The 27,942-nt window shown below is 50.6% G+C and overlaps 1 pseudogene; it reads left to right on the forward strand.

Moving 5' to 3' along the window:
• The first annotated feature begins 304 nt into the window (after nucleotides 1-304).
• Nucleotides 305-27,909, forward strand: LOC141919157 (scavenger receptor cysteine-rich domain-containing protein SCART1-like; annotated as a pseudogene).
• The last annotated feature ends 33 nt before the right edge of the window (nucleotides 27,910-27,942 follow it).

Here is a 27,942-nt window from a genome sequence, read left to right on the forward strand (position 1 = left end):
GTCAATGTCTTGGGTGCTCTGAAGGGTTTTGTTTGCTGCTCCCTGCCCCGTTGTTCCAGGGGAGCCCTGACCCCACAGGGGCAGTTTGTACCCCACAGAGAGAAGAAGACCAGAGCATCTACCATAGAGGGACATCCTGCCTGGGGGGCCTGGCCCAGTGCAGGGACTGGGTTGACACTAGGGGGAGGAGGGGATGTGGGTGGAGGGACCTTCTGGATCGTCTCAGTGGGGACACGGAAAGCCCTGGGCATGGTGTAAGAGTCGGTCAGAAGATCAGCATTGTCTCAACATTGTCATGAGGGACATGGACAGTGAGGTACCAGACAACGGTCTGTTTGGAGCGCAGCTGCCGATCCCTGGAGTGGAATGTGGTGCAAAGGCTCCTGAATGCAGAACTGTGTGGCACAGCCAGTGCTGTGCTGTTCTCCTGAGTACTGACCCGTGTGGTGCAGGCAGTGCAGTGCTGTTCTTCGGTGCCTGAGATGTGTAGTACAAAGAGTGCTGTGCTATTGTTCGGTACCTGGGCCTAACCGGAGCTGTTAGTGATAATTGCATAGCCATTGCCAAAAAAGGTGGATCGTGACTGTTGCCATAACATTGATGAAGAAATCATGAAGCTTAGATGAAATTTGCTTCATTATAATACCAAAACACACCTCCTGGTTGAAGGTTACCCGCCTCCAAGACTGACCACACCTTGGACACTCCCCCCTGCGCACGCACGATGGCCTCACTCGAGAAGGGCGGAGATATGATAATTGAATTCTGAGAAGGACGGAGATCCCTGAGGCAGAGGTGGAGCAAGGTGTGTTACTAAGCATAAAAGATGACTTCTGGACAATGAAAATTAGAAGCTTTCCCCACCAAGGACCACGACGATCGACAACGCAGCATCAGCTGGACCCGGGACCGTTAGGATGTCGTGAGATCAGTGGTGGTAGCTATAACCTCTCTCTCTCTAAGCTTAACTTTACTTTTCTTCTTTCTTTCATGCATCTGTAACTATCACATGCTGCTTCACAGGCAACATAATAAAGTTTCACTGTTTGATTACTGCTATCCCCTTTGGTGTTGGTCGCCTTAATTTTGCACTTTTGAGATCGTAGCAAATGAACCATCATGAGTCCACCAAGTGGACCGTGACAGCATGGGGGTGGGTCTGGATGGTGCTGGGGCAGGCAGTTTGCATGGGAAGCTGCAGGCCTAGGTACAGAGGGATGTTCAGGGGGTGCTGGGGAGGAGCAGGTGCCCAGCGCAGGGCTGGGCAGTGTGCGGGTGGCCATGGCCAGGAGGGAGATAGCCATTGGGCTGTGAAAAGATGCCTTGTGTGGTGGGATGGCAAATGACCCAGCAGGGCCAGATCTGGGCACCCCCAGCCTTGTGCAGCCCATGAGAATAAAAGAGACACCTGAACTGCCCTGGGGACAGCCTGGAGGGGAGTGGGCTCCCACCTTGGTACGTCTGACTCTACTGTGGCAGGGGGTTCCCTCAGACCTTCAGTGCTGGGGCTTCGTGCTCTCCTGATCCATTTCATGTTGGTGTTTGAAGGTGCAGTGGAGGTGAGGCTGGCGGATGGTGGCAGTCGCTGTGCTGGGAGAGTGGACGTGAAACAACAGGGCCAGTGGGGGACCATGTGTGGTGACTCTTGGGACATGAATGATGCGGCAGTGGTTTGTAAGCAGCTGGGCTGTGGGTGTGCTGTTGGACCTCCTCAGTACGGTCACTTTGGGCCAGGATCTGGCCCCATTTGGATGGGTGCTCTTGGCTGTAATGGCAGCGAATCTGCCCTGTCTGACTGCACACATAGAGGATGGGGTGAAAATGACTGTGATCATTATGAGGATGCTGGAGTGATGTGTTCAGGTAAGAGGACAAGCTATTCTCCATGTCTGGATTTGGGATTATGGAAGGAACCTGGCTGTGCCCTCAGGGATCAACCGTCAGGAACCAGAGCACTGCCCAATGTGGCTGATCACACTGCTGAGCTGGCACTGTCATTACTGGTGTCCCCAGTCCCTGGGGAAAGGCCAGTGGGAACCTGCCCAAGGGTGCCCTTACCATGCCTGGCCCCTGAGGAGCCACAGATGAACCCTTCATCCCTGTCCCGCACTGTCTGTTGATTCCCATCTTTCTCCTCCTGTTCACCCAGGACCTGTCTGTCAGTGCTGAGGGCCAGGTGTCCCCATGCCAGAGGCACCAAAAGTGACTCATGTGGCCACTCACAGTCCTGGCCAAGGGCATGAGATGGACAGCTACTGTTGGGTTGTCCCCCCTGGCAGACATGAATCCCTTGGCTGAAGCAAAAGGGTTGATCAGAGAAGAGAAGCACTGGGCTTGGGCAGAAGAGCAGGGTGGCACGTGGCACCTCATTCTTCTCTCAGGGTCACCCCATGAGAGCCTGCCCACGGGCACATGGCCCCGTCCAGGCAGTGCTGACCTGCTGCCCAGCCACTCCTGCCTGCCCCAGCCCCTGGCTGCTCGGTGCCACGCAGGATTTGTCAGCGCTTACTGTCTCTCCTCTGTGCCTGCCCTTACACCGGGACCTCGTGTAAGCCCAGGGCTGATCTTCAGTCCAGTCTCCTGCCTTCTGCCCAGCCATGGGCAGGGACATGCATGCCTAGCAGTGCACTCTGGCCGTGGCTGAGAACCTCTTTCCTGGGTAGGTGCCTGAGCAGGGCGGTGGCACAGCCACTGATAGCAGGTACAACCCCACTGTACTTTTGCCCTGTGACGTGTCCCATCCATCAGCAGTGTCCCAAAAAGACCCCTGCAGGAACAAGGTGCGCTTCTCGTGGCACCAAGGGGTTCCTCACGCCTGGCCCTGAGTTCAGTGGGGCAGAGCAAGCTGCAGCAGCCAACAGTGCCTTGGCCCATTTCCCTAAACCCCAAGTGCTCTGGGTGCGTCAGGGCCCAGGGACTGGTACTGGGCAACCCAAGGTCTCTGGGGCAGCAGCAGTTTGTCTGAGAGATTTCTGTGGCTGTTGGGAGAGAAGCAAGCCCATAAGTGCTGTGCTGATTTCTGAGGAGCAGCAGGGTGGGGGTGATGTGTTTGTGCCATCAGCACCCCCTGAGAGCAGCTGGGGATGTCGTAGGGCTTTTTGCCTGTGGCCACCTTGGAGATCAGTCAGGGTATTGCCAGAGGGCTGTGGGAACTCTCAGGGGTCTTTGGTTGCTCCAGAATCTGTCCGACTGCTCTAAGGGGACAGCCCCTCCTGAAGACATATAGTGATCCATGATGAGGACCTTTGGAAAACTGTGTGACTCATACTTTCGTCCCAAAGGCAGCATCATGGTTTGCAGGGTCTGCTGTGGGTCTGTGACAGACACACACCCTTGAGTGCTGTGATGGTGCAGTGAAGGGGTGTAAGGGGTCCTGGGTGTGTTTGTTAACCCAACACCCCCAGCAGATTTCTCTGGGATGTGCAATGGGTGAATTTGTCACGGCTTGCTTGGAGATGTGAGCCAGAGGGCTCTGGGAACTCCCAGTTGTTTTGGGTTTTTTTCCTGGATTTGTCCATCTGGTGGAAGGGAAGAGCTGCTGCTCAGGACATGTGCAGATCCATGATGGGGACCAGTGGAAAACTGTCTTTGATTCCCATTCTGGTCCCAAAGCTGTTGACATGCTCTGCAGGGATTTGCAGTGCGGCATAGCCCTGCCGGTCCCTGGAGGAAGTCACTTTGGAGAAGGGGTGGGTCCTGTCTGGGATGGAGAGCTGCAGTGTGTGGGGAATGAATCCTTCCTCACCTCCTGCTCCAGGGGGTCCCCCAGGGACCAGCCCTGCACCCGCGCAAACAGCACTGTTGTCATCTGCACAGGTAAGGACTCAGGGAGGGGTGTTGAACACTGGGGCTATGCTGGGGATTGGGCAACAGAGCGAGGACTGTGCTGGGCCAGGTGTGAGGACAGGAGGGGTGGATGGGGTTGTCTGCAGCATGAAAATAGTGCAGAAAGAAAACAAGGGCATGTTGTCCCTCTGGTCTCTCTGGCAGCTGCTGTGGGTACAAGAGCACAATTCCACCCTCTTTCCTTCTTCTCTGTTCCCAGAGTACACAGGGTTCAGGCTGGTGAACAGCAGCATAGTATATGTGGGGAGGGTGGAGGTCCAGGTGCTGGGGACCTGGGGGACCCTCTGTGCCTCCCGCTGGGATCTCTCAGATGCCCACGTTCTCTGTCGTCAGCTCAATTGCGGGTTTGCTAAGTCCATTCCTGGAGGAGAGCATTTTGGGAGAGAGACTGGCCGGGCCTGGAGAGACTCGTTCCACTGTGACGGGACTGAAGCCCACCTGCAGCAGTGCCCAGTGACCACCCTGGGGGGCCTCACCCTGCTCCCAAGGGAACACTGCTGCTGTCATTTGCTCACGTGAGTGCCAGAAAAATGCTGCATTAGCTCCAGTTGTGATTTGTGTACAACATGGTCACCCAGAGCAGGGGTCCTGTGGCTGTGTCAGGCTGACTTTCTCCCTGGAGAAACCCTGGCTTCCCCAGGAGCCATCTGGAGGGCTTTCCTTGCTCAGAGTGAGCGCTCCACTTTGGGAGAGCTAAGGACTGAACAGATGCAGGCATCTGCTCCCAGGGCACTGGCTTAGGCCCCAGTGCCACTGCCAGGCCTGGGCTCCTCTGTGCTCGTACTGTGCAAGGAGCCCAGGACAGGGCTGCAGGGCTCTGCCCCATCCCTATGGCTGCAGACACCCACATCCCATCCCACAGAGAGCCCTGCAGAGCCTCATCCCACCACCCAGCAGGAGCTGCCTGGGTGCCCCCAGCAGCAACAGACCTGGGTGTGAGCTGCAGAGAGGGCCCAGGCTTTGCCCTCACTTATCCTCAGCACAAGGCTCGATCTTGTCCTGTTTGGTGGGGAAATCCCCCCTCGCCCCACTCCCTAAAGTTTGCCATGCTCCCGGTGTTGCCCATGGCTGTGGCATCTCTTCTTTCCCCAGGCTCAGACGGCTTTGGATCCCTGTGGGTGGTGGGCAGAGGGAGCTGATGCGATGGACAAGTGGAGATCTTCCAGGATGGGGTGTGGGGCAGAGTCCTGGATGACCAGTGGGACATGCAGGAGGCCAGCGTGGTGTGCCGGCAGCTGCGGCGTGAGGAGGCTGGGACAGCCTACAACCCCCCAAAGCCTGACAGATGGATGGCCCCCATGGGGCTGCGAGGGGTCCAGTGCGCAGGGCATGAGGCCAACCCGAGACTGCAATACCTCCCTGCCTGAGAGTGCGCTGGTGACAGGGGTTGCGGAGGACGTGGGAGTCATTTGCGGGGGTGAGAGGCACTGTGCAGGCCCCCCAGGTGATGGTCTGTGCGGGCAGGCAGTCCCTGGCAGCAACTGGGGTTAGTACCCGCTGCAGGGAGCTGGTGGCTCCAGCTGGTGAACGGAGCTGGGCGCTGTGCAGGGAGAGTGGAGATCTACTACCAGGGCATCTGGGGCACCATCTGCAATGATGGCTGGGACCTGCCTGATGCCACCGTCATTTGCCACCAGCTGGGCTGTGGAGGGGCAGATCTGTCTCGATGGTGTGAACTGCTCTGGGGCCAAAGCTGCTCTCTGGGACTGCCTGTCTGGGCCCTGGGGACAGCATGACTGCGGGCACAAAGAGGATGCGGGAGTCATCTGCTCAGGTCTGTGCCAGGAGCTATGGTGGGAGCCTGGTTCCAGGGAAGGCCAGGACATGGGGAGAGCCGGGCATGGCCAAGGCTGTCCCTGGTTGCCTCTGAACTCCTGCCCGAGCCCATCCTGTGGACACCCATGCATGGGCACCCTCAGTCCCACTGGGGGTCCTGGGGACCTCAGCCATCCCCAAGGGTTAACAGGAAGGGGATGGGGTGTCTGTCCATCAAGGACTTCTCTCTGGCCCTGGGTGCAAAGGGGACATGTTGGCCCTGCCGCTCTCCGGCTGAGAGCCTGGGAGTGCACAGGTGTCCTGGCTCCCATAGCCCCAGGGCAGCCTGTTCCCCCTTTTTTTTGTCTTTTTCTCCCAGTTTGTTGCCCTGAGTCTGGAGAACAGTAATGGCTGCTCTGGGCACCTGCAGGTTTTCTACAATGGGACATGGGGGAGCATTTGCTCCAACTCAATGACATTAACATGGTGACGCTGGTGTGCAAGGAGCTGGGCTGTGGGGATGGAGGATCCCTGGAAAGACGTCACCCCTCTGTGGGGAGTTTGTCCCTGCCTGGTTGGATCGCATGAAGTGTGGGGAGAGGAACAGCTCCTTCTGGCAGTGTCCCTCCACTCCCTGGAACCCACAGTCATGCCAAGATCTGCGAGAGGAGACCAACATCACCTGCAACAGTAACTCTGATCCTCCTGGGCACTCATGTAACCCCAGCTCCTGCTCCCTGGTTGGCCGTGGCCAAGCACAGAGAAAGAGCTTGGAGAGGCTTTTCCTTTCCATGTCAGACGCTTCTGGTGCCAGCGGCACAAATGTGAGCATAGCCTCACATGTCCAGCAGCAGTTGTCACCCAGGTTGCCAGCAGTGCCTGGGGGAGGCAGAGGCATCTCCAGGTGAGGTCTCAGAAGAGACCAGACAGGTTTCACTCTGCGTGGTGTCCTGGTGCCATGGGAGGTCTTTGCCTTCTCCAGCCAGGGAGAAGATTCGTACCGTGGGTGGTGAGGACGGGTGCTCAGGCAGAGTGGAGGTCTGGCATCATGGCTCCTGGGGGACGGTGTGTGACGACTCCTGGGACATGCAGGATGCCGAGGTGGCATGCAGGCAGTTGGGCTGTGGACCCGTGGTGTCTGCCCTGCTCCCCAGAAGTCCCCAGGCTCCAGGACAGCTCAGGAGTCCTTCCCTGAGGCTGTGTATGAGGAGATCAGTTACAGTCCAGTGTGGGAAAAGCAGGCCAGGTTTGGTGGCTCAGGTGGGTGTGGGTCCTCCCTGGAGGCACATCTGCAGGACCCTTTCCCCTGGCCCCAAACTGGAACTGATACTCTGAAGTCCCCCCAGTCCATGGTCCCTGCAGTGCTGGGGCCATGGGGTCTGTAGGGAGAGCATCCAGGTCCTAGGCCCAGGAGAGAAGCTTTCTCCCAGTCAGCTTTGACTGTCCCAGCTGGACAGCCCCTCTTTTCCTACCCTTGCACCCCATGTAGCACCTGAGGAGTGAGGGAATGGGCTGTCCTAGGGCAGCTCTGGAGCACCTATGAGACAGGGTTTGTCCTGGGGGACCAGGGTGAATTCCCAGCCCTCCTCCCCATGCAGCCCCAGCTCTGTGGGTCCCCCTTCCCCATCAGCGCTGACCATAAGCCAGGTCAGTGGGACTTGCTCCATAACATGCGTTGTGCGTCTCTCCAGGCTCCTATTCAGAGGAGTCCCTGACCCAGCTGCAGCCTTACCCTGGGGTCAGCAAGGAGGAGGATAGTCTGGGATCAGCATCAGGTAACAGAGGCAGGAAGGGGTTGATCTCCCTGCAGACACATGATGAACAGAGGAGTCACTGAGTGTCACCATTGGAGATGGGGAGGACGTGGGGGTCTCCTGTAGTGCTGCCAACCCCATGTCTCAGCCCTGTGTACCTGTGCATCCTCCCGTCCTCTGCTCTGCAGGACATATCTTCTCACTGTCACCAGCTCCTCTCTCCTTTCAGATGTCCTTGTCCTGCCCAGAGGTCACCCAGAAGATGGCTACGATGATGCCACAGAGGTTTCTGATCTGGGAGAGGCTGCTGTGCCTGGGCAGGGAGAGTGGGAAATGCCCAGGATGCCAGAGAAGGGAGCAAGCCCCAGGGATGCACGCAGAGGTGAGAGGAAAAGACAGCGCTGACTATCCCCAGGGTGCCATCCCTGGTGCCCTCCAAGTCACTACTGTACTGACACCCGAATCTCCTGGGGAGGGGGAACCTGCCCCGGGAGTTTTCCTTGAAAGGCCTGGGGGTGAGAGAAGGATCTGAATGTGGTGAAGAGCAGGGAGGATGGTGGGGTACAGACCCCATGGGGCGAACTGAAACGTCTGGCCTTGCTGCTTACAGGGGGCAGCCTGTACTCCCAGAGAAGTGCTGAGGTCCCTAGAACTGAAGGAGACACCTCATCCCTGTCCCCGGGGAGCATGGGCTATGGTGATGCTGAAGAGGTGTCTGTGGCACATCCCTGTGAGGACACAACTGCTGTGTTACTGTAGCTTGGTGCACAACAGTCCCTGAGCTCCTGGCCAGGAAAGCCCATCCCTGCCCTGCAGCTGGGTGCAGCTGGGAGGGAGGAGAGGTCTGTGCAGCTGGGAGAGCTCCGAGCATGAGGGAACCAACTCCCTTGACCCATGGGCAGCAGAAACTGCTTGGAGTTTCCTCTATTTTTATTCCCATTTTTATCCTGTTCATCCTTATTTGTTCTCATTAAAAGTCTCTGGGGGCTTTGACCCAGAGCTGGTATGTGCCAGGTGTCACGGCATCTCCCTGAGGCTGATCGGGGATGCAGAGAACAGACACACAGTGGTAGGGAGGGGTGTGTCTCAGGGACAGCAGACTCAGGGTCAGGCTGTGGGGCTGCGAGAGCCCATGGTCCCTTGGGAATAATCTTAGTGACAGAGGCATTTCCATCCTGCTGGCCACAGGCAGTTTCTAGTCAAAATGTCTCTCTGATAGGTCCCGTGAAGCACCCCAGTGGGAGCACCCATCTCCTCACCTGAGGGTTCCAGCTGCTATTTCACGCAGGCCCTGCCTGGGTCATGCTGGTCCCACAGTTCAGAGGCCATGTCAGAGCTGCCATGTCAGGGTAAGCCCTGGGTTTTTGTCTCACAGAAGTGAGCCCTAAGGTGACCACAGGGCCCTGAACACCCCAGCCAGCCCCTGGTGGGATCGCGGACTGCGGATTTCCTCCCGCAGTGCTTAGGAGGCAGCTCTGCTCCCCAGTGCCCCAGCACAGGGTACAGAGACACTTTCTGGAACACACAGGGCTGGGATTCCTTCTCCTCATGCTCTGCCAGGACCCCAGTTTCCATTGGATGTTCCTGCTGTTCCTGTAGCAGCCCTGGGCCCCCCTCCTCCTGCTCCCTTCCAGCTCCCACCCTTCCCTCCTGCTGCCTTGCCAGGGATGCCATTTTTGGTTGCGTGCGGGGCAGGACTTGTGGGCAGGTACAGGAGGGCTGGGAGCAGCGAGGATGAGGGCACCTTTCCCTCAGCACTGTTAGAGGGCCAGGGGGATGGAGGAAGCATCCCCACAAGATGTGCGCTGCAACCAAAAGCTGTGGCCAAGCCTCTGGCCTGGAGAAGGGCCCATCCAGGCAGATGCTCGTGTGGGCACATTTCCATGGCAGTGAAGATTCTGTGTCCCACCACTAAAACTGGTGCTGCTGGGGGCTGAGCCAGGGTCCCTCTCCCTCAGCTGGGGTTTCAACTGCCCCAGCACCCATGGGCAGAGAATTCTCTCATGCAGGAGCCAGGTGGGGAGAATGGTTTGACACCTGAGCAGGACCTGCCCTCCCTGCTCCCACTGGTGGGTCTCCACACCCCACCAGCTCTTCCCTAAAGGGCTTCTCTGCTACAGGCTGGAAGGTGCGTCGGGTGTCTCTGGCAGGATTCTCTGTGGGGAGTAGCTGCAGCTCTGTAGCCCTGCAAAGAGAAGGATCTGGCCCTGGTGCAGAAGTGGGGAGAAGGCAGATGTTGGCAACAGCCTCTCCTATTGCAGTGTTGCCCCATTCCCTGCTGGGAACTCCTCCATCCCTGGGGTGACCCTAGGGAGATCTGGGAGGAGCTGAGGTTCACACAACCCTCTGCCCCACACCCAGGAGCCTTCCTGCTTGCAGTCCTATGGGAGAGCAGCGTTCCCAGGGCAGGACCCCACAATGATGGGTGACATAACATGGGCATTGCAAACACAGCCTCCATCCCCTGGAAAACTCTGGCTGGGATAAACTCCAGCTCTGCAACTCAGAGAAATAAGGTTTAAAAGTGAAGTAAAGAAGAGGGGAGTTTTATCTGCTGGACCCAGGATGGTGGGAGCCTATGGGCAGTACGGACACTGATCTACAGAGTCAAGGTGCCCCAGGTGGGGACTGGTGAGAAGAGCCCACTGTCTGTCCCGTGCCCCCTCCCCACCAGGTCTGCCCTCCTGAAGGTATATTTTCTCTCCCTTACTCTGGCACCTGGTGCAGGTTTGCCTCTTCCTTCTTGGGGAAATAAGCCCCAGGCCTGGGTGTGTTGGAGGGGGCAGCATCCCTGAGCAGAAAGAACCTGTTTCATGGCATTTGGGGACCTGAACAGTCTGGCCCTGCTGGCTTGGTCCGTTCTCTGTAGCCAAGCAGGATTTTCACTGTGCCCCAGAGCTGTTGGTGCTCCTGCAGCTCCTGAGGACCTACCTGAGGGGGGTTGCAGTGAGATCCCAACCCTCAACACTGCTGCCCCATGTTGGGCAGAGCTCAGCTGTGGAAAGCACATGGGAGAACAACTTTATTTCTCTGATTTTGGTCTCACTATGCCCAGGGGCTGGGCACCCTGCAGTGAAAGTCTGTGTCTCACACCCCATTTTAGTTGCTCGGGGAGCAACCAAGGCACCATCTCCTGGCCCTCGCCACCTGTGTGTGGCTGTGGACAGGCCTGTGCCTCCCCGATCCCACCAGCACAGGGTGGACGGAAACACCAAACAACACAGGAACAAGATGTTGGCACCAGCCCCACCAGTCCCCCCTTGGCAGGGCAGTAACTGACCTCAGCATCTCCAGGTTCCTTGAGCTGAGGCTCTGCTCAAACCAGTGGTGATGGTGGAAGGAGAAGGATCTGGAGACAGAGAAATGTCACTCCTCCAGCTGGGAGTCCCACAGCCCTGCCCAGGTTCATCCAGCTCAGACTCCTGAAACAAGAGCTTCACTCCACAGTCAGAATTGAGTATGACTGTTCAGCAGGGATTCTTTATTTGCAGCTCTGGGCAGAACAGGGGATCGCTCCACCACGAGTGCCGCGCTTACTAACAAAACTCTCTAATATACACAAAAAGCACACATATGCATTAGATTTCTTAGAAAAGACAGTCTTATGTTAATGGATTCTCAGAATTCATTTACATAGTCTGAGCATGCGTAGTAAAAATAGAGTGAGGGTCTTCTCCCCTCCTTAGTGGTCCACATAGCCTTTCTCACACTGTCCATTAGTTGAACTTTAGGTTTCTTTTGTCCATATATGGTCATAGAGTTACCTCATCAGCTCCTGTTTGTTCCAAGGAGGTTAGTTTAGACCAGCTTCCAGTCACTTATCTTGACACTGGCATCTTCTTAGACACTTGTTTTTTAGATTCCTGCTTCAGGGATGTACTCAGGGAGTTTTTCAGACTGTCCAAGGTCTGTCTTATCTTCACTAGGCAAGGAGTTAAAGGTTTCAAAACATCTTACAAGTGGGTAATGACTACAGAGGGTAGTTAGGAAAAAAAGTATAAATGAAATTACATACATTGCAGTAAGATACGGGAAAATTAAAAGCTAGTAAAACACAAGTGATCGTTAACGGTAAAACTAGATGTCCTACTTTACAGGTCCCTGTACATTAGCAATTTCAAGTATACTTGTAGCAACTTCCCTTCACCCCGCTACCTGCTGGCACAGAGGAATGCTTCCCATGTGGCATGGGATCTCCACCTGCAGAAAGGACAATCTCAGACCCTCACCCCTGGGAAGCCACCAGCGCAGTGTGGCCCTGGTCCCAAAGGACACCAGGGCTGGACCAGCACACTCACAGCACATCTCTCAGTGCAGCCAGAAAGGATTCCTAGCATGCTGCTGACATCTTTCCCCTCCCTGAGTTCTCCCCTCAGAGGAGCACACTCTGCTGCCAAGCATTGCCCCTGGGTGGTGGTGGGGGTGTCTGTGGTGCCAGGCAGTGACCTGAGCTCAGGTCCAGCACAGCCACCCTCTTCTCCAAGAGGGGCTCAGCAGAGGCAGCACACACAGCCCTCCTGCCACCCTCCTCCCCTTGCAGCTGAGCCCTCGGTGGGCAGGACAGGCCTGCAGGGCCTGGAGAGGACCAGTGCCTGAACTGCAGCCCGCACCTGCCTGAGGCTGGGGAGTCAGGGCAGAAGAACCCCTGGAGATGCCAAGGAGCGAACCCAGGACCTCCCCCAATCCAAGTCGCTGCTCAGCCACTGAGCTCCCTCCCTGTGACACCTACTCCCATGATGTGTCTGTGACATCACAGCCCTGGTGTCCCCTGGTGTCTTGGTTTAGCTAGGATAGGGTTAAGTTTCCCCAGCAGTGGGGGGAAGCTCTAGCCAGGTTATTCATTACCATGCTGACGTCACCTCCTGGTGCCCAAGCGCAGGAGCGTGGGAGACTTGGGGAACACGTGCGTTTATGTGATCTCTCTGCTCTCACTGCTGTATTGGTAGATACCTTGCTCTGTTCATTGTTATTACTGTTATTGTTATTGTTATTGTTTGTTTTGTTGCTGTTGCACTGTTGTATTAAACCTCTCCTTATCTCAGCCCCGGGGCTTTGTATTTCACTCCCTTTGTGGGGGAGGGGCAGCGGCCGCGTGGTCTCAGACCCCGGCAGGGACTAAACCACCAAAACTTTTGGCACCCATCATGGGGCAGCAAGAGGGCTGAAATAAGGACAAAAGAAGAAGGTGTGTTAGGTGCAATTTCTCTGTCTTTATTTGTATTGTTTGATAAGAAATGTTTGCAATGCTGGCCAATTTGCTTGCGTGGTGGGGCTGGATAAATCCTTATATCCACTGTGTGTTCCTAGTGCTGGTGTTTGTTATAGGTGGAAAACATGTCAAGGGTCTTGTTTTGCTGTACTGGCTGCAGACTGCTTATAATATGCTTGTATCACTGCTTGTGGGGGTGAACCAGTACCTGTTTGTTCCCTGGGCTTTTGTTAGGGGTCTCACCCCCTCTATGGGTAAGCCAGGGGAAGAGATCCTCTCAGTTTTTGAGAGTTTTAGCTATCCTTGGAGCACCCAGACTAGTGTGTTCCCGGCACAATGCTTTCTGAGTATCTGCCAAATCTTGTTTTGGGCCATGTGGTACATCTTCAATAATAGCACCACCTGGAAAGCTGCCCCTGTGATAGACAGTAAACTGTTCATCAAATTCCATTGAAGATACTGGGAGCTCGTGACATGTTATTCCATAAACTATGTTGGCCTAAACTTAATCTTAACTATTACACTGTGTAACGACTAACTGACTGTAAGTGCTTATCTAAGTTGAAATGCTGAAGCAAGGACTCCTACTAAGCAAAAGACTGAAAAGAGGGAGAAAGGAAAGAAGGACAAAGGGAAGAAGGACAAAGGGGAGAAAGACAAAGGGAAGAAGAAGAAGAAAAAAAAAGGAGGTAGTGTCTATATTCTGTAAGATATAAACAAAGACTTTGTGAGCCACTCTCAGGAAAGTAGGAAATACGAGAAACTGGTGACGTGACGAAAACCCGGATGGAGCGACCCCCTAGCTGCAAAGTGCGCAGACGCAGGATACACCTCTCAGAAAGACCCGATAACGGAAGACGGAGGATATAAAAAAGACGGACCCTCGGGAAGTGGGTGCGCGCCGTTGGTGGAGCAGGGACTCCCCGGCCGCCCAGCGCTGTTTTGCTTATTGCCGCTTGCTAAAATAAATAATTGAAATTTAATTTGTCCTAACTTGCATCATTTTGGCAAGATAGTCTATAACAAAATTGGTGCCGTGACTCGGATAGAGGCAATCTGGTGGGAAGCCCCATATGGGGAGGCGCGCCCCGCTGAGTTCAGCGGCCCCGGCTGAGTGCTATCACATCACGCCCTCTACCGACGAACTCCAAAACTCGGCAACAAGCAAAAAAAATACCGGTAACCCCGTAATCTTTGTGCACGAAGCCCCGGACGAAGACGCAGGGTTGCGTGAGTATAGGCCGGTTACCGTTCGGTTGGGGTTGGGTTTCCCGGAGCGTGGTGTGTGAGACGCCCAGCAGGGCGAAGCGAGTGCGGACCCCTCGGTAGTGCAGTTCCCATGTCCCGCGAGGGACTGGGTCACAAAAAGGGGGAAGCGAATTGTGTGAGTGTGTGAAGGCGCTCCGGAAGATGGGACAGAAGAAAAGCAAGCCTTCTGATCCCATGGGTGATTTGGGACCCGAAGTGAGGTACCCCCAAATACCACCAGATAGCCCTTTAGGCTTGATGTTAAACCATTGGGAAGATTACCCCTCTAGGCGGGGTAAGGACAAAGCAAAAATGATTTATTATTGTATGGAAGTTTGGGGAGGGAAACAAATCAGAGGCGATCATCTCTATTGGCCTGTTTTTGGGTCCTTTGAAGAATGGGTCTACCAAACCCTAAACATTTATGTCAACTCAAGGGAACCCTTTAATTTAGAGGAGAGTGAATATGCATAGGTATAGATAGCATCAGATACCCGAATAAATCTATATCCTCTAAAAAAAAAAGTTAAGAAAAAGAAGGTACGTGATGAGGACGAACCTCCCACCTCTCCTCCTCCTTACATACCTCCACCCCCACCTCCGGCGCCTTCACTTCCTCCGACTGCGCCGGAGGACCCAGAGAATTCAGACTCCCCACCTGAATCCCCGAAAGAACCGAGACGAATAACCCGTAGTCAAACTAAAATGGGGTGGGGTGATAGTGGCTTGTACCCCCTAAGGGAGGTTGCGATGGGGGGACCCCAGCCTGGCATGGGATATGTGACTGTCCCTCTTAATTCAGGGGACGTCAAAGAATTTAAAAAAGAGATGGGGAATCTATTGGAGGATCCCTTAGGTGTGGCGGAGCGGGTGGATCAGTTTTTAGGACCAAACATCTATACCTGGGATGAAATACAAGCCATAATGGCTATACTATTCACTGTTGAAGAAAGGGATATGATCAGGAGAGCAGGAATGAGAATTTGGGATCAACAGCATCAGCAAGGTCCAGCAGCAGATGTAAAATGGCCTCTAAATCGACCTAATTGGAATAATCAAAATGAAATCGATAGAAGTCATATGCAAGACCTGAGGACGATTATAATCCAGGGTATAAGGGAATCAGTCCCTAGAGGACAAAATATAAACAAAGCCTTTAATGAACATCAGAAAAAGGATGAAACTCCTGCTGAGTGGTTAGAGAGACTGAGGAAAAATCTTCAGCTTTACTCAGGACTAGACCCTAATACCCCAGTGGGACAGGCATTGTTAAAGACACAATTTGTGGCAAAAGCATGGATAGATATTAGAAAAAAACTAGAAAAAATAGAAGATTGACAGGATCGGGGGTTGGATGAATTACTGAGAGAAGCACAGAAAGTCTATGTCCGAAGGGAGGACGAGACTCAAAAGAAACATACCAGAATGATGGTAGCTGCGATAAGGGAAGGACAGAGAGTGAACAGTGCTGGGAGAAAACAAGAAGGTCAAAGAACAGGCTATAGATCAAAGGAACCGGAGAGAGAGAGAGAAAAAGGGAGTATTGTCTGCTTTTATTGCGGAAGAAAAGGTCACACAAAGAAGAGCTGCAGAAGGAGAATGATGGATGAGAGAATGTTTAAAGAAGATTAGGGGTGTCAGGGACTCTATTTGCTGGGGACCCGAGAACGAACTGAACCCTTGATAAAGTTAAAAGTAGGTCCTCAGCAACAGGAGGTAGAATTTTTAGTAGATTCAGGAGCGGAGAGATCTACTGTTCAATCATTGCCCCAAGGATGTAAGATTTCATCAAAAAAAGTACAAGTAGTTGGGGCGAAAGGAGAACCATTCGGAGTACCGGTAATTAAAGATGTACTCCTTGAAACAGATTCTAAAGTGGGGGTGGGATCCTTATTGTTAGTACCTGAGGCAGATTATAACCTACTGGGGAGAGATCTAATGATTGAATTAGGAATTAGTTTGGAAATAACAGAACACAAACTTGAAATCAAACTATGCCCCCTACGGGTTAAAGATGAGACTAAAATCAACCCTGAAGTGTGGTACACTCCGGATACGGTGGGAAAACTGAATGTTGAACCTTTTATGGTAACCATCCGGGATCCTGAAGTACCGGTGAAGATTAAGCAATATCCCATACCTCTGGAGGGAAGGCAAGGATTAAAACCAGAAATTCAGAGATTAATAAAGCAGGGATTATTGGAACCCTGCATGTCCCCTTTTAATACTCCCATTTTACCTGTCAAGAAGACGGATGGAGAGTACAGATTAGTCCATGACCTAAGGGAAATTAACAAAAGGACTGTAACTAGATTCCCTGTAGTAGCTAACCCACACACTCTCTTAAGTCAATTAGGCCCGAACGACCGGTGGTACAGTGTAATAGACTTGAAGGACGCTTTCTGGGCATGTCCCTTAAAAGAGGAGTGTAGAAACTATTTTGCTTTTGAGTGGGAGGACCCAGACACCCACAGGAAAACTCAACTCCGGTGGACAGTCCTACCCCAAGGTTTCACTGAATCCCCAAACCTGTTTGGGCAAGCTTTAGAACAAATTTTGCAGGATTACCAGATAGGAGATACCCTTACCCTAGTCCAATATGTAGATGATCTTTTAATAACAGGGGAGGATGAGGAAAGGGTTCGGGAAGAAAGCATCAAGTTGTTAAATTTCCTGAGCTTAAAGGGACTGAAAGTGTCAAAATCCAAATTGCAATTTGTTGAAAAGGAAGTTAAATACCTAGGGCATCGATTAAGTCAAGGAACTAAGAAATTGGATCCAGAAAGAGTGAAAGGGATACTTTCCCTACCAAGTCCAAAAACTAAAAAACAAGTCCGGCAACTATTAGGACTATTTGGATATTGTAAGCAGTGAATCGAAGGGTATAGTGGAAAAGTAAAGTTTTTATACACCAAAATAACTAAAAATGGATTATTAAAATGGACTCAGGAAGATGATCAACGCTTAAAAGAACTAAAAACTGAATTAGTAAATACTCCTGTTCTGAGCTTGCCCGACCTGAAAAGACCATTTTTCTTATTTGTCAACACAGAGGAAGGAACTGCATTTGGAGTATTAGCCCAGGAATGGGCAGGAAAAAAGAAACCAGTAACATATATCTCAAAATTACTGGACCCCGTAAGTCGGGGATGACCTACGTGCCTACAAGTTGTGGTGGCAGCTGCTTTGTTAGTTGAGGAAGCGCATAAAATAACTTTTGGTAGTGAATTAAGGGTACTATCACCCCATAATATTAGAGGTGTGTTACAGCAAAAAGCAGAAAAATGGATAACCGATGCTAGACTAGTAAAATATGAGGCAATCCTCATTACGTCCCCCCACCTGACCCTTGAAACAACATCGTTACAAAATCCAACCCAATTTTTGTATGGAGAACCTAGTCAAGATCTTTTTCATGATTGCCTCCGTAACATCGAGAAGCAAACTAAGATAAGACCAAATTTGGAAGAGGAGGAATTAGGGAAAGGAGAAAAATTATTTGTAGATGGATCCTCTCGAGTGGTAGAAGGGAAAAGAAAATCAGGGTATGCCATAATTGATGGAAAAACTTTTAAGGTGATAGAATCAGGACCCTTGAGTCCCAGCTGGTCAGCACAGGCATGTGAATTATATGCAGTATTAAAGACTTTACAATTACTAAATGGAAAAGTGAGAACTATATACACTGATTCTAGATATGCCTTCGAAATAGTACATACCTTTGGAAAAATATGGGAAGAAAGAAGTTTAATCAATTCTCGGGGGAAGAACCTAGTACATCAGGAGTTAATATCACAAATTTTGCAAGCTATACGAGGGCCCAGCGAAATTGCGGTAGTACACGTAAAAGGACACCAAAGGGGGCTAAATCCTTTAGTACGGGGGAATAACCTTGCTGATCAAGAGACAAAGAGAGCAGCGCTATCAGCACTGGACTTAGATGATCCGATAGAGGACAGAAAGCAGTGTGTTAATTGTGGAGATAATTACCTCCCCTGTTATGGTTGCTGGAAAGAATACGGAGTAGACGGTATAGAATGTGTATGTAAAAGACCAGGGTTTAAGTGGTGCTTTTTCCATGGAAAATCCTATGAACTTTTAAGTTTTACTGTTCAAGAACAAGCAAAATTAAATCAAATGGGGATTAAACAGAAAACTAATGGAAAATGGGAACTCCCGGACGGCCGAGAAGTTCTCCCAAAACCCATAGCTAACAAGATAATGCAGCAATTCCATAAAAACACTCATTGGGGAACTCAGGCATTAGTAGATCAATTTGCAACTAAATACATGTGCATTGGGATATATGATATAGCCAAACGAGTGATAGGAGAATGTCTCGTTTGTCAAAAAGTAAATAAACATCAAATAAGAAAACGAGTATATGGGGGGCGAGAATTGGCTCATAGACCTTTTGCAAGAATACAAATAGACTTTACTGAATTACCAAAGGTGGGGAGGTATAAATACCTATTAGTAATTATAAATCATTTAACTCAATTCGTAGAAGCCTTTCCCACAGCCCGAGCCACAGCTCACACAGTAACAAGGATATTACTTGAAGAAATTATACCTCGGTATGGAGCAATAGAAGCAATAGACTCAGATAGAGGTCCACACTTTGTATCCAGAGTAACCAAAGAGACTTTGGCTGCCCTGGATACACAGTGGCAATACCATACTCCGTGGCACCCGCAGAGCTCAGGGAAAGTTGAACGTATGAACGGAGAAATAAAAAAACAACTTACCAAACTAATGTTAGAAACTAAAATGTCATGGGTAAAGTGTCTCCCTTTAGCCTTGTTAAATATCAGAACTCAGCCCCGAACTGATGTAGGCATTTCTCCCTTTGAAATGCTATATGGGATACCCTATGATTTAGAAATGCCACCGGATCACCCCCAACTTGAAGAATTAAAGATAAAGTCCTACCTGATACAACTAATGGCAAGGAGAAAACAACTACAGGCTTGGGGGATGGTAGTACAAAGACCTCCATTGGATGTGGCCATGCATCAAATCCAACCAGGAGATAAAGTACTAATCAAATCATGGAAAGAATCTTCTTTGACCCCCCGTTGGGAAGGACCCTATGTTGCTCTTATCACTACAGAAACTGCTGTTCGGACTGCTGAGAAGGGGTGGACACACGCAAGCCGAGTAAAGGGACCTATACAGGATCCGGCCTGGAAAGTGACCAGCCCTCCTGGGGATCTACGAGTCACCCTTCGGAAAACCTGAAAGAACTCTCTACACATTGTGAGATAAGAACCTACGAAGAACTCGATGAGTGAGACCCTAATATTTTTGTCCAATTGAAACTTATATTTGTTTTCCTTTTATATGCATAAAGTGTAAAGTGTAATGTATGTAAAGAAGGCTGGAGGATTCATAATACACATGGAATAAATCTTCGGTCTAGTTGTAATCAGTGTTATTAACGAGAATAGCGATTAACTAATCAGGCCCTAAAACTGGAGATTCTAAAACTTGGTAGAAAATATTTACTAAAGAGAGTGCACTCACTCTAATTGACCTACTCAATAACACTCTCAGATCCTAAGGGTGATCTGTAGAAAACACATCCTCTGGGTCCCCTGTCGTGAACCCGAGGTCAAAGATAAAAACTGGGAGACCTATGTGTCCCGGAGTAGAGGCAAACGTACCCCTGAAGAATACGGCTGCTGCCGAGAAGATGGAACACCCTGCTGCTCTAAGCAACAGAGTAGGCAGAGGAGGCAGAGACGTATCAAAGTGGGAAAAACTTTACTACCCTACTCTGAAGAAAAAAGGACCTCTGAGGGAGAAGAACCAGACGAGAGTGTCAGACACCCCGATACAAAAGAGACTAAGAAAAAATATGCAAATCTATAGAATCCCGTCAACCTTCTATTGGAGCTATTGGATAGTCTAGCTAGGTGTATTAACTACAATGAATACACTACCAGGATGGGCTAGAACGACTAACCAATCCCACCAACCTTTTGAACATACCCTAACTAATCAAATTATATGACCTTGAACAGATACTTATTATGGACATACAGGAAGTATGGATGCAGATTTGTATGGGACAGAGTTAACAACTACCATACTAAGCAATAACCTAACACTCCAAACATATAAATGGGAGAATTCATCCCATACCTGGACAGCTAAAAAAGGAAATGAGATACAGATAGGCTGCAGAGTATTCAATGTAAATGTGATAATAAGTCGGCACCCTTTAATTCAAACCGTCCGTCAGCCCCCTTTTACTCAAATCGTTATCAGAGACAAAACGAAATCTAAAATAGCTCAAACCCGTTATGAGTCGGAAACCTGTTGGTATACATTTACTACAACCCAACCGGTGTCCATAGTTTGTTTGGGAGGGACCAGGTCAGGAGATCAAGCTATATCTTTCCGATTTCCATTGAATATACAGGAGGAAACTACAACAATCACAACCCACACTCCCAAAGAGACTACTCAGACTACTCATACTGTTCCAACACAACCAACAGTCGTGCTTACCCAAGAATTTTTAAAATTGGACCATATGCAATTAGAAATACAGGTAAACAACAAATGCTGTTTAACCCGGCGTGGTCTCTCAAACAAGTTGAATTGTTAATGCAAAATAATGTTTCAAATATTCAACCAGCATGTTCACCTTTCCTAAAAACTTCTTACGAGGGCTGAACAACCTGGCTGCAAAAACAAACTCCTCACACAAAAAGAACGCAGAGAGACTTAACCGGTGCTTTGGGAACAGGATTGGGAGTTTTAAATAGTATTGATTCGGAGATGATAATGAACAAATTGGCTACCTCAATTAGTGATTTAACTAATATACAAAGACCTTTACAATCTTCCTTATTGACTTTGGGGACTAACCAGTGGCTGTTGTCGAATATATTACCAAAAGGGGAAAAGGTAAATATAAAGGATCATGAATTGATTACAGACGCACTCAGTGTGCTCCAAAATAACCTCTCTTTAACTCTCAGCTGCATCCAGGCTCAAATATGGATGCAGTCGATAACTACCTCAATTATAAGAGAAGGTGAAGAAGGTATTCTTCCTACTGAAATTCGAAGAATAATTTGGGACAGTGCTACTAATTTTGAAAAGAAACTCCAATCCTGGTGGAACCTGGTAAACTTTACCTATGACCCCATCACAAACACAACTACTACCTTTATACTCACTATTTACAATACCACCATATACCAAATTTATCCTATCATTACATTAAGACTGAATCACAACGGAACCATACTCTATCCTTCTGAGCATAGAGTATGGGCCCGAAAAGTAAACGAAAAATGGCAAACTGTCAATCTAGAGTCCTACATTGTACGGGAACAACAAGGATTCATTTGTAAAAGCAATGCAATTGAGACACAAAATATTTGTTTAGATACCGAACAAAATATTTGTCACTTTGAGGTCCATCCCAATGAAAATCCTAAAACAGTACTTATATATATTGACGAAGATTGTGTATGTTTGAGGACGGTTTGTGAATTCTTAACCATAGACAAGATCATAATAGAGACAAAAAATTATTCAAATCTCTGTGTTTGCAACTTCACAAAGGTAATCGAATGTGACTTTTCCTATTTAGCCCCAGTCACGTCTTACCAACTCCTGCAATCCAATTATACATTAATACATAATCTACAACCTACACCCATTAGAATGAACCTCACTTTGGTTAAGCAGTTACTTCAACACAAAGACTTAGTTAGAATTTTAGAGAAAGTTAGAGAAAACGGACAGAAAACTCTAATAACTGTTCATCACAATGTGGAAGAAATACACCGAGTCTTGGAAAGAACAAAAAAGAATGCAGAACATAACTGGTGGGACACCCTTTTTGGATAGTCACCTACTACTACAGGCATCTTGAACAAGTTGTGTCACCCCATTGTGGTTCTCTTGATATTAATCTTAATCAGTTTGACTTTGTCAATAATATTATATGTCATAACTTGGAGAATGATGCAACGAGTAACATATCTGATGTCTGTCACCCGTCCAATACTCATTAAAACCAAAAACAATCAATTAGATGATGACTTTAAATTGAAAAAAACTCTCCTGTTAAGTCAACAAGAATTGCAACGATTTGATGAACAAAATGATAAAAAGAAAAAGGGGGGATTGTGATAGACAGTAAACTGTTTGTTCATCAAATTCCATTGAAGATACTGGGAGCTCGTGACATGTTATTCCATAAACTATGTTGGCCTAAACTTAATCTTAACTATTACACTGTGTAACGACTAACTGACTGTAAGTGCTTATCTAAGTTGAAATGCTGAAGCAAGGACTCCTACTAAGCAAAAGACTGAAAAGAGGGAGAAAGGAAAGAAGGACAAAGGGAAGAAGGACAAAGGGGAGAAAGACAAAGGGAAGAAGAAGAAGAAAAAAAAAGGAGGTAGTGTCTATATTCTGTAAGATATAAACAAAGACTTTGTGAGCCACTCTCAGGAAAGTAGGAAATACGAGAAACTGGTGACGTGACGAAAACCCGGATGGAGCGACCCCCTAGCTGCAAAGTGCGCAGACGCAGGATACACCTCTCAGAAAGACCCGATAACGGAAGACGGAGGATATAAAAAAGACGGACCCTCGGGAAGTGGGTGCGCGCCGTTGGTGGAGCAGGGACTCCCCGGCCGCCCAGCGCTGTTTTACTTATTGCCGCTTGCTAAAATAAATAATTGAAATTTAATTTGTCCTAACTTACATCATTTTGGCAAGATAGTCTATAACACCCCGAGGGCAGATACTTATGAGTGGCAAGGTGTGTGGGAAGAGATGGGCAAGTGCCTGGGTCAGTGGTCACCCCCAACGTTCTGGGATTTCACTCCCGAACAAGTGGAGAGTCCTGATAAACTGGTGGAGCATTTGGAAAAGGTGTGTTGCCACTCTGACAAACCCCGGGAAACACAACTCGCTGCAATGTGCTGGTGGCTTGCCCATGCTTACTGCATAGTCCTTAACACTGTTCACTGCCCTCAAGGGGGAGAAAGAGCTGCAGGATCTGAAAGTGGACTTATTGGTAAAGCAGCTGGTCCAGGGGGACAGGCAGTGCCAGTACCAGTCGCCTCCACCAGCACAGCAGCTGGGCCAGAGGGACAAGCAGTACCTATATCAGTCGCCCTGATAGGGAAAACCAAATATACCAAAAAATCCCCTCGCAGTGTACAAGGTGATAATGAATCAGGCCCATCACGAGATCAGGAGGAAGAGCCGGAGGTAACCATCCGATCTCTATCCCTGAGTGAGTTGTGAGATATGTGGAAGGATTTTAGCTGACTTCCAGGCGAGCAAATCTACACCTGGCTGCTCCGGTGCTGGGATAGTGGAGCTGCTGGTTTTGAATTGGAGGAGAGAGAGGCCAGGCAGCTGGGACCCCAGACAGAATAGAATGGCCAACACTATGCCTCACCCTCTTGAGGGGACCAGGAAGTCATTCTTGCAGGAGTCACTCTTAGATCAAATGAGTGATGGTGAGCAGGATTAGAGGGGCCCTGCCTCTAGCCAGCTGGAGGAAAGGGATAATGGGATTTACTGGAAGGTGTGGATCCGATGGCCTGGCACATCAGAACCACAAGAATATAAGGCCTTGGTAGACACTGGCGCACAGTGCACCCTGATGTCATCAAGCCACGGTGGGGTCAAATCCATCTGCATCTCCGGAGTGACGGGGGGGTCCCAACAGCTGACCCTATTAGAAGCTGAAGTAAGCTTAACTGGGAAGGACTGGCATAAGCACCCCATTGTGACTGGCCCAGATGCCCCGTGCATCCTAGGTATAGACTACCTCAGGAGAGGGTACTTTAAAGACCCAAAAGGGTACCAGTGGGCCTTTGGTATAGCTGCCCTGGAGGAGGCTGAGCAATTGTCCACCTTACCCGGCCTCTCAGAGGACCCCTCGGTGGTGGGGTTGCTTAAGGTTGAAGAGCAGCGAGTGCCAATTGCCACCAAGACGGTGCACCAGCGGCAGTACCGCACTAACCGAGATTCCCTGGTCCCCATCCATCAGCTGATCCGTTGACTAGAAAGCCAGAAGGTGATCAGCAAGACTCATTCACCTTTCAACAGCCCTATATGGCCAGTGAGAAAAACTAATGGCGAGTGGAGACTAATCGTGGAGTACCGTGGCCTGAATGAAGTTACGCCAGCGATGAGTGCTGCAGTGCCGGACATGTTAGAGCTCCAGTATGAGCTGGAGTCGAAGGCAGCCAAGTGGTACGCCACGATTGACATCGCTAACGCATTCTTCTCCATCCCAATAGCACCAGAGTGCAGGCCACAATTTACTTTCACTTGGAGGGGTATCCAGCACACCTGGAATCGATTGCCCCAGGGGTGGAAACACAGCTCCACCATTTGCCATAGACTGGTCCATACTGCACTGGAGAAAGGTGGGGCTCCAGAACACCTGCAGTTCATTGATGATATCATTGTATGGGGGGACACAGCTGAGGAAGTCTTTGAGAAAGGAAAGAAGATAATTGAAATCCTCCTGAAGGCTGGTTTTGCCATCAAGCAACAGAAAGTTAAGGGGCCTGGAAGGGAGATTCAGTTCCTAGGAATAAAATGCCAGGATGGGCGTCGCCACATCCCAATGGAGGTGATAAACAAGATAACAGCCATGGCCCCACCAACCACCAAAAAGGAGACTCAGTCTTTCCTGGGCGCTGTGGGGTTCTGGAGGATGCACATCCCAAACTACAGCCTGATTGTGAGCCCTCTCTACCACGTAACCCGCAAGAAGAACGATTTTAAATGGGGCCCAGAGCAACAACAAGCCTTTGAACAAATTAAGCAGGAGATTACCCAGGCAGTGGCCCTCGGGCCAGTCCGAGCAGGGCAGGAGATTAAAAACGTGCTCTACACCGCAGCCGGGGAGAATGGCCCTTCCTGGAGCCTTTGGCAGAGAGCATATGGGGAATCCCGATGCCGACCTCTAGGCTTTTGGAGCCGGGGATACAAAAGCTCTGAAGCTAACTATACCCTGACTGAGAAGGAGATACTGACAGCGTACGAAGGAGTTCGAGCTGCCTCAGAAGTGGTCGGCACTGAGACACAGCTCCTCCTGGCACCCCGACTGCCGGTGCTGGGATGGATGTTCAAAGGAAAGGCTCCCTCCACACATCATGCAACAGATGCCACGTGGAGTAAATGGGTTGCGTTGATAAAACAACAGGCTCGAATAGGGAACCTCGACCCCCCAGGATTAGTGGAAATGACCAAAAACTGGCCAGAGAACAAAGATGCTGGGATGTCACCAGAACAAGAGGTGAAACGTGCTGAGGAGGCCCCACCATATAAGGAGCTGCCAGAGGAGGAGAAGCGATATGCCCTGTTCACTGATGGGTCTTGTCGCATTGTGGGGAAACATCAACGATGGAAGGCTGCAGTGTGGCATCCCACTCGAGAAACCACTGAAGCTGTTGAGGGACAAGGTGAATCAAGCCAGTTCGCAGAGGTGAAAGCCACCCAATTGGCTTTGGAGATTGCTGAGTGAGAAAAGAGGCCGAGGCTCTATCTCTACACTGACTCGTGGTGATGGCAAGTGCCCTGTGGATGTGGTTGCAGCAATGGAAACAGAGCAACTGTCAACGCAAGGGCAGACCCATCTGGGCCGCTGAAGTATGGCAGGATATTGCAGCCCGGGTGGAGAACCTCGTTGTGAAGGTGCGCCATGTGGACACCCATATACCCAAGAGTTGAGCCACTGATGAACATCAACACAACCAGCAGGCGGACTAGGCTGCTAAGATCGTAGTGGCTCAGGTGGACTTGGACTGGCAGCGTAAAGGTGAACTGTTCATAGCCCAGTGGGCCTATGAGACCTCGCGCCACCAAGGCAGAGATGCAACATACAGGTGGGCTCGAGATTGAGGGATGGACCTCACCATTGACACCATCGCAGAGATCATCCATGGATGTGAGACGTGTGCTGCAATCAAACAAGCCAAACGGGTGAAGCCCCAGCAGAATGAAGATCGATGGATGAAATTTAAATATGGAGAGGCCTGGCAGATCGACTACATCACACTGCCACAGACCCGCCGAGGCAAGTGCCACGTGCTCACAATGGTGGAAGCAACCACTGGATGGCTTGAAACTTATCCAGTGTCCCACGCCACCGCCGGGAACACCATCCTGGTCCTTGAAGACCGAGTCCTGTGGCGACACGGCACCCCAGAGAGGATTGAGTCGGACAATGGGACTCACTTCCGAAATAACCTCATAGATGCCTGGGCAGAAGAACACGGCATCGAGTGGGTCTACCACATCCCCTACCACGCACCAGCCTCTGGGAAGATCGAGCGTTACAATGGACTGTTAAAAACTCCATTGAGAGCAATGGGGGGTGGAACCTTCAAACCCTGGGACACACATCTGACAGAGGCCACTCGGTTAGTGAACACAAGAGGATCTGCCAATCGAGCTGGCCCGGCTCAGTCAAAACTTCCATGTGTTGTAGACGGGGATAAAGTCCCTGTGGTGCGCATGAGGGATCTGCTGGGAAAAATGGTCTGGGCTAGTCCTGTGCTGGGCAAAGGCAAACCCATCCACGGGATTGTTTTTGCTCAAGGACCTGGGTGCACCTGGTGGGTGATGCAGAAGGATGGAGAGGTCTGATGCGTACCACAAGGGGACTTGATTGTGGGTGAAAACACACCGTGAATTATACTGTGCTTTTGTTAATTTTTCTTTGTTAATGCTAATTGCTAAATGGCAGCTGGATGTGACGCACATGGTATAGAATAAAGGGGTGGATTATGTCCTGGTTTAGCCAGGATAGGGTTAAGTTTCCCCAGCAGTGGAGGGAAGCTCTAGCCGGGTTATTCATATATCATGCTGATGTCACCTCCGGGCACCCAAGAGCCGGAAGAATCGGTGATCACGTGGTTGGTGCAGCTGGTCCTCTCACTGCTGTATATCGGTATATATATATCTTGCTCTGTTCATTGTTATCACTGTTACTGTTATTGTTATTGTTGTTTGTGTTGCTGTTGCACTGTTGTATTAAACCTCTCCTTATCTCTGCCCCCCTTTGTGGGGGAGGGGCAGCGGCCGCATGGTCTCAGACCCCGGCAAGGACTAAACCACCACACCTGGGTTCCAGGGACCCTCCACAGAATACAACACTTGAATTGTCCTAAGAAGGGGGAAGTCAGGACTGCCTCTCCACTGGGGCCTGATCCTGGAATAGGGCTGCACTCCAGAGTGCTGCCCTTTTAACATCTCTGCAGGGCAATGGGGCAGGAGGAGGCTCTTGCTGCAGGCACTTCTTCCATGCTCTGACACACTCCAGGGTTGATTGATGGAGAGGAGAAAATCCCTGAGCCTCCTCTGCCCCACAGGGCAACACCCCTCTGTGCCACATCTGTCCTCAACTCCATAGCAAGAGCAGTGCAACAGGGTGAGGGAAATTCCCTCCCTGGGCTGAGGTGCCCCCAGGTTCTGATGACACCCCAGGGTGTGTGGTGTGGGGACATGGGGACAGAAATCCTATAACCCCTCCTCCAGTCATGGGGCCTCATTCTGCACCACTGTTCCCACCAGCATCCCTGGAGGTGAGCTGAACAACAGGTGTCCATCTCCCTGGGATGTGGGTTGGGCTTATGGACCTTCCCACTCCTTCAGCACTGAGGACTGCCCTGACAGCAAAGCAGTGCTTGGGACAGCCGTGGCTGGGCTCTGTGGCAGGGTGGGTGAGCATGTTCAGCTGTTAACTCAAAGGTTGATCACTTGACCTCATACAGGATGGTGTCTTCATGGTGGTAAACCTGGGGCAATTGTGCTGCCCTGTGCCATAGATTTTCCCCTGCTGAGCTCCTGCCTGGCAGAGAGGGTTTTGTGCAATCAAAATCAGACCACAGTCACCATGAACTTCTGGAGTGGTTGAGTGGAGCTAAAGTGATGGACTTGCTCATCTGTTCTGCTTTGCACAACATGGCCCCAAAGCCCATCCTCAGCAGTGACTACCCCGTTCTTTCTCCAGACCTAGAAGGGCTCTTTCAGAGCAGTGATAGTCCTTTAGGAACTATCCCTGTGGACAAGCATTTTCAAGCTCATGCTTAAAGCTGACAAGGCAGTAACCTTGCTTGGACAGTC

The sequence above is a fragment of the Strix aluco genome, unplaced genomic scaffold (genome assembly GCF_031877795.1).
Source record: "Strix aluco isolate bStrAlu1 unplaced genomic scaffold, bStrAlu1.hap1 H_2, whole genome shotgun sequence".
Taxonomy (NCBI): Eukaryota; Metazoa; Chordata; class Aves; order Strigiformes; family Strigidae; genus Strix; species Strix aluco.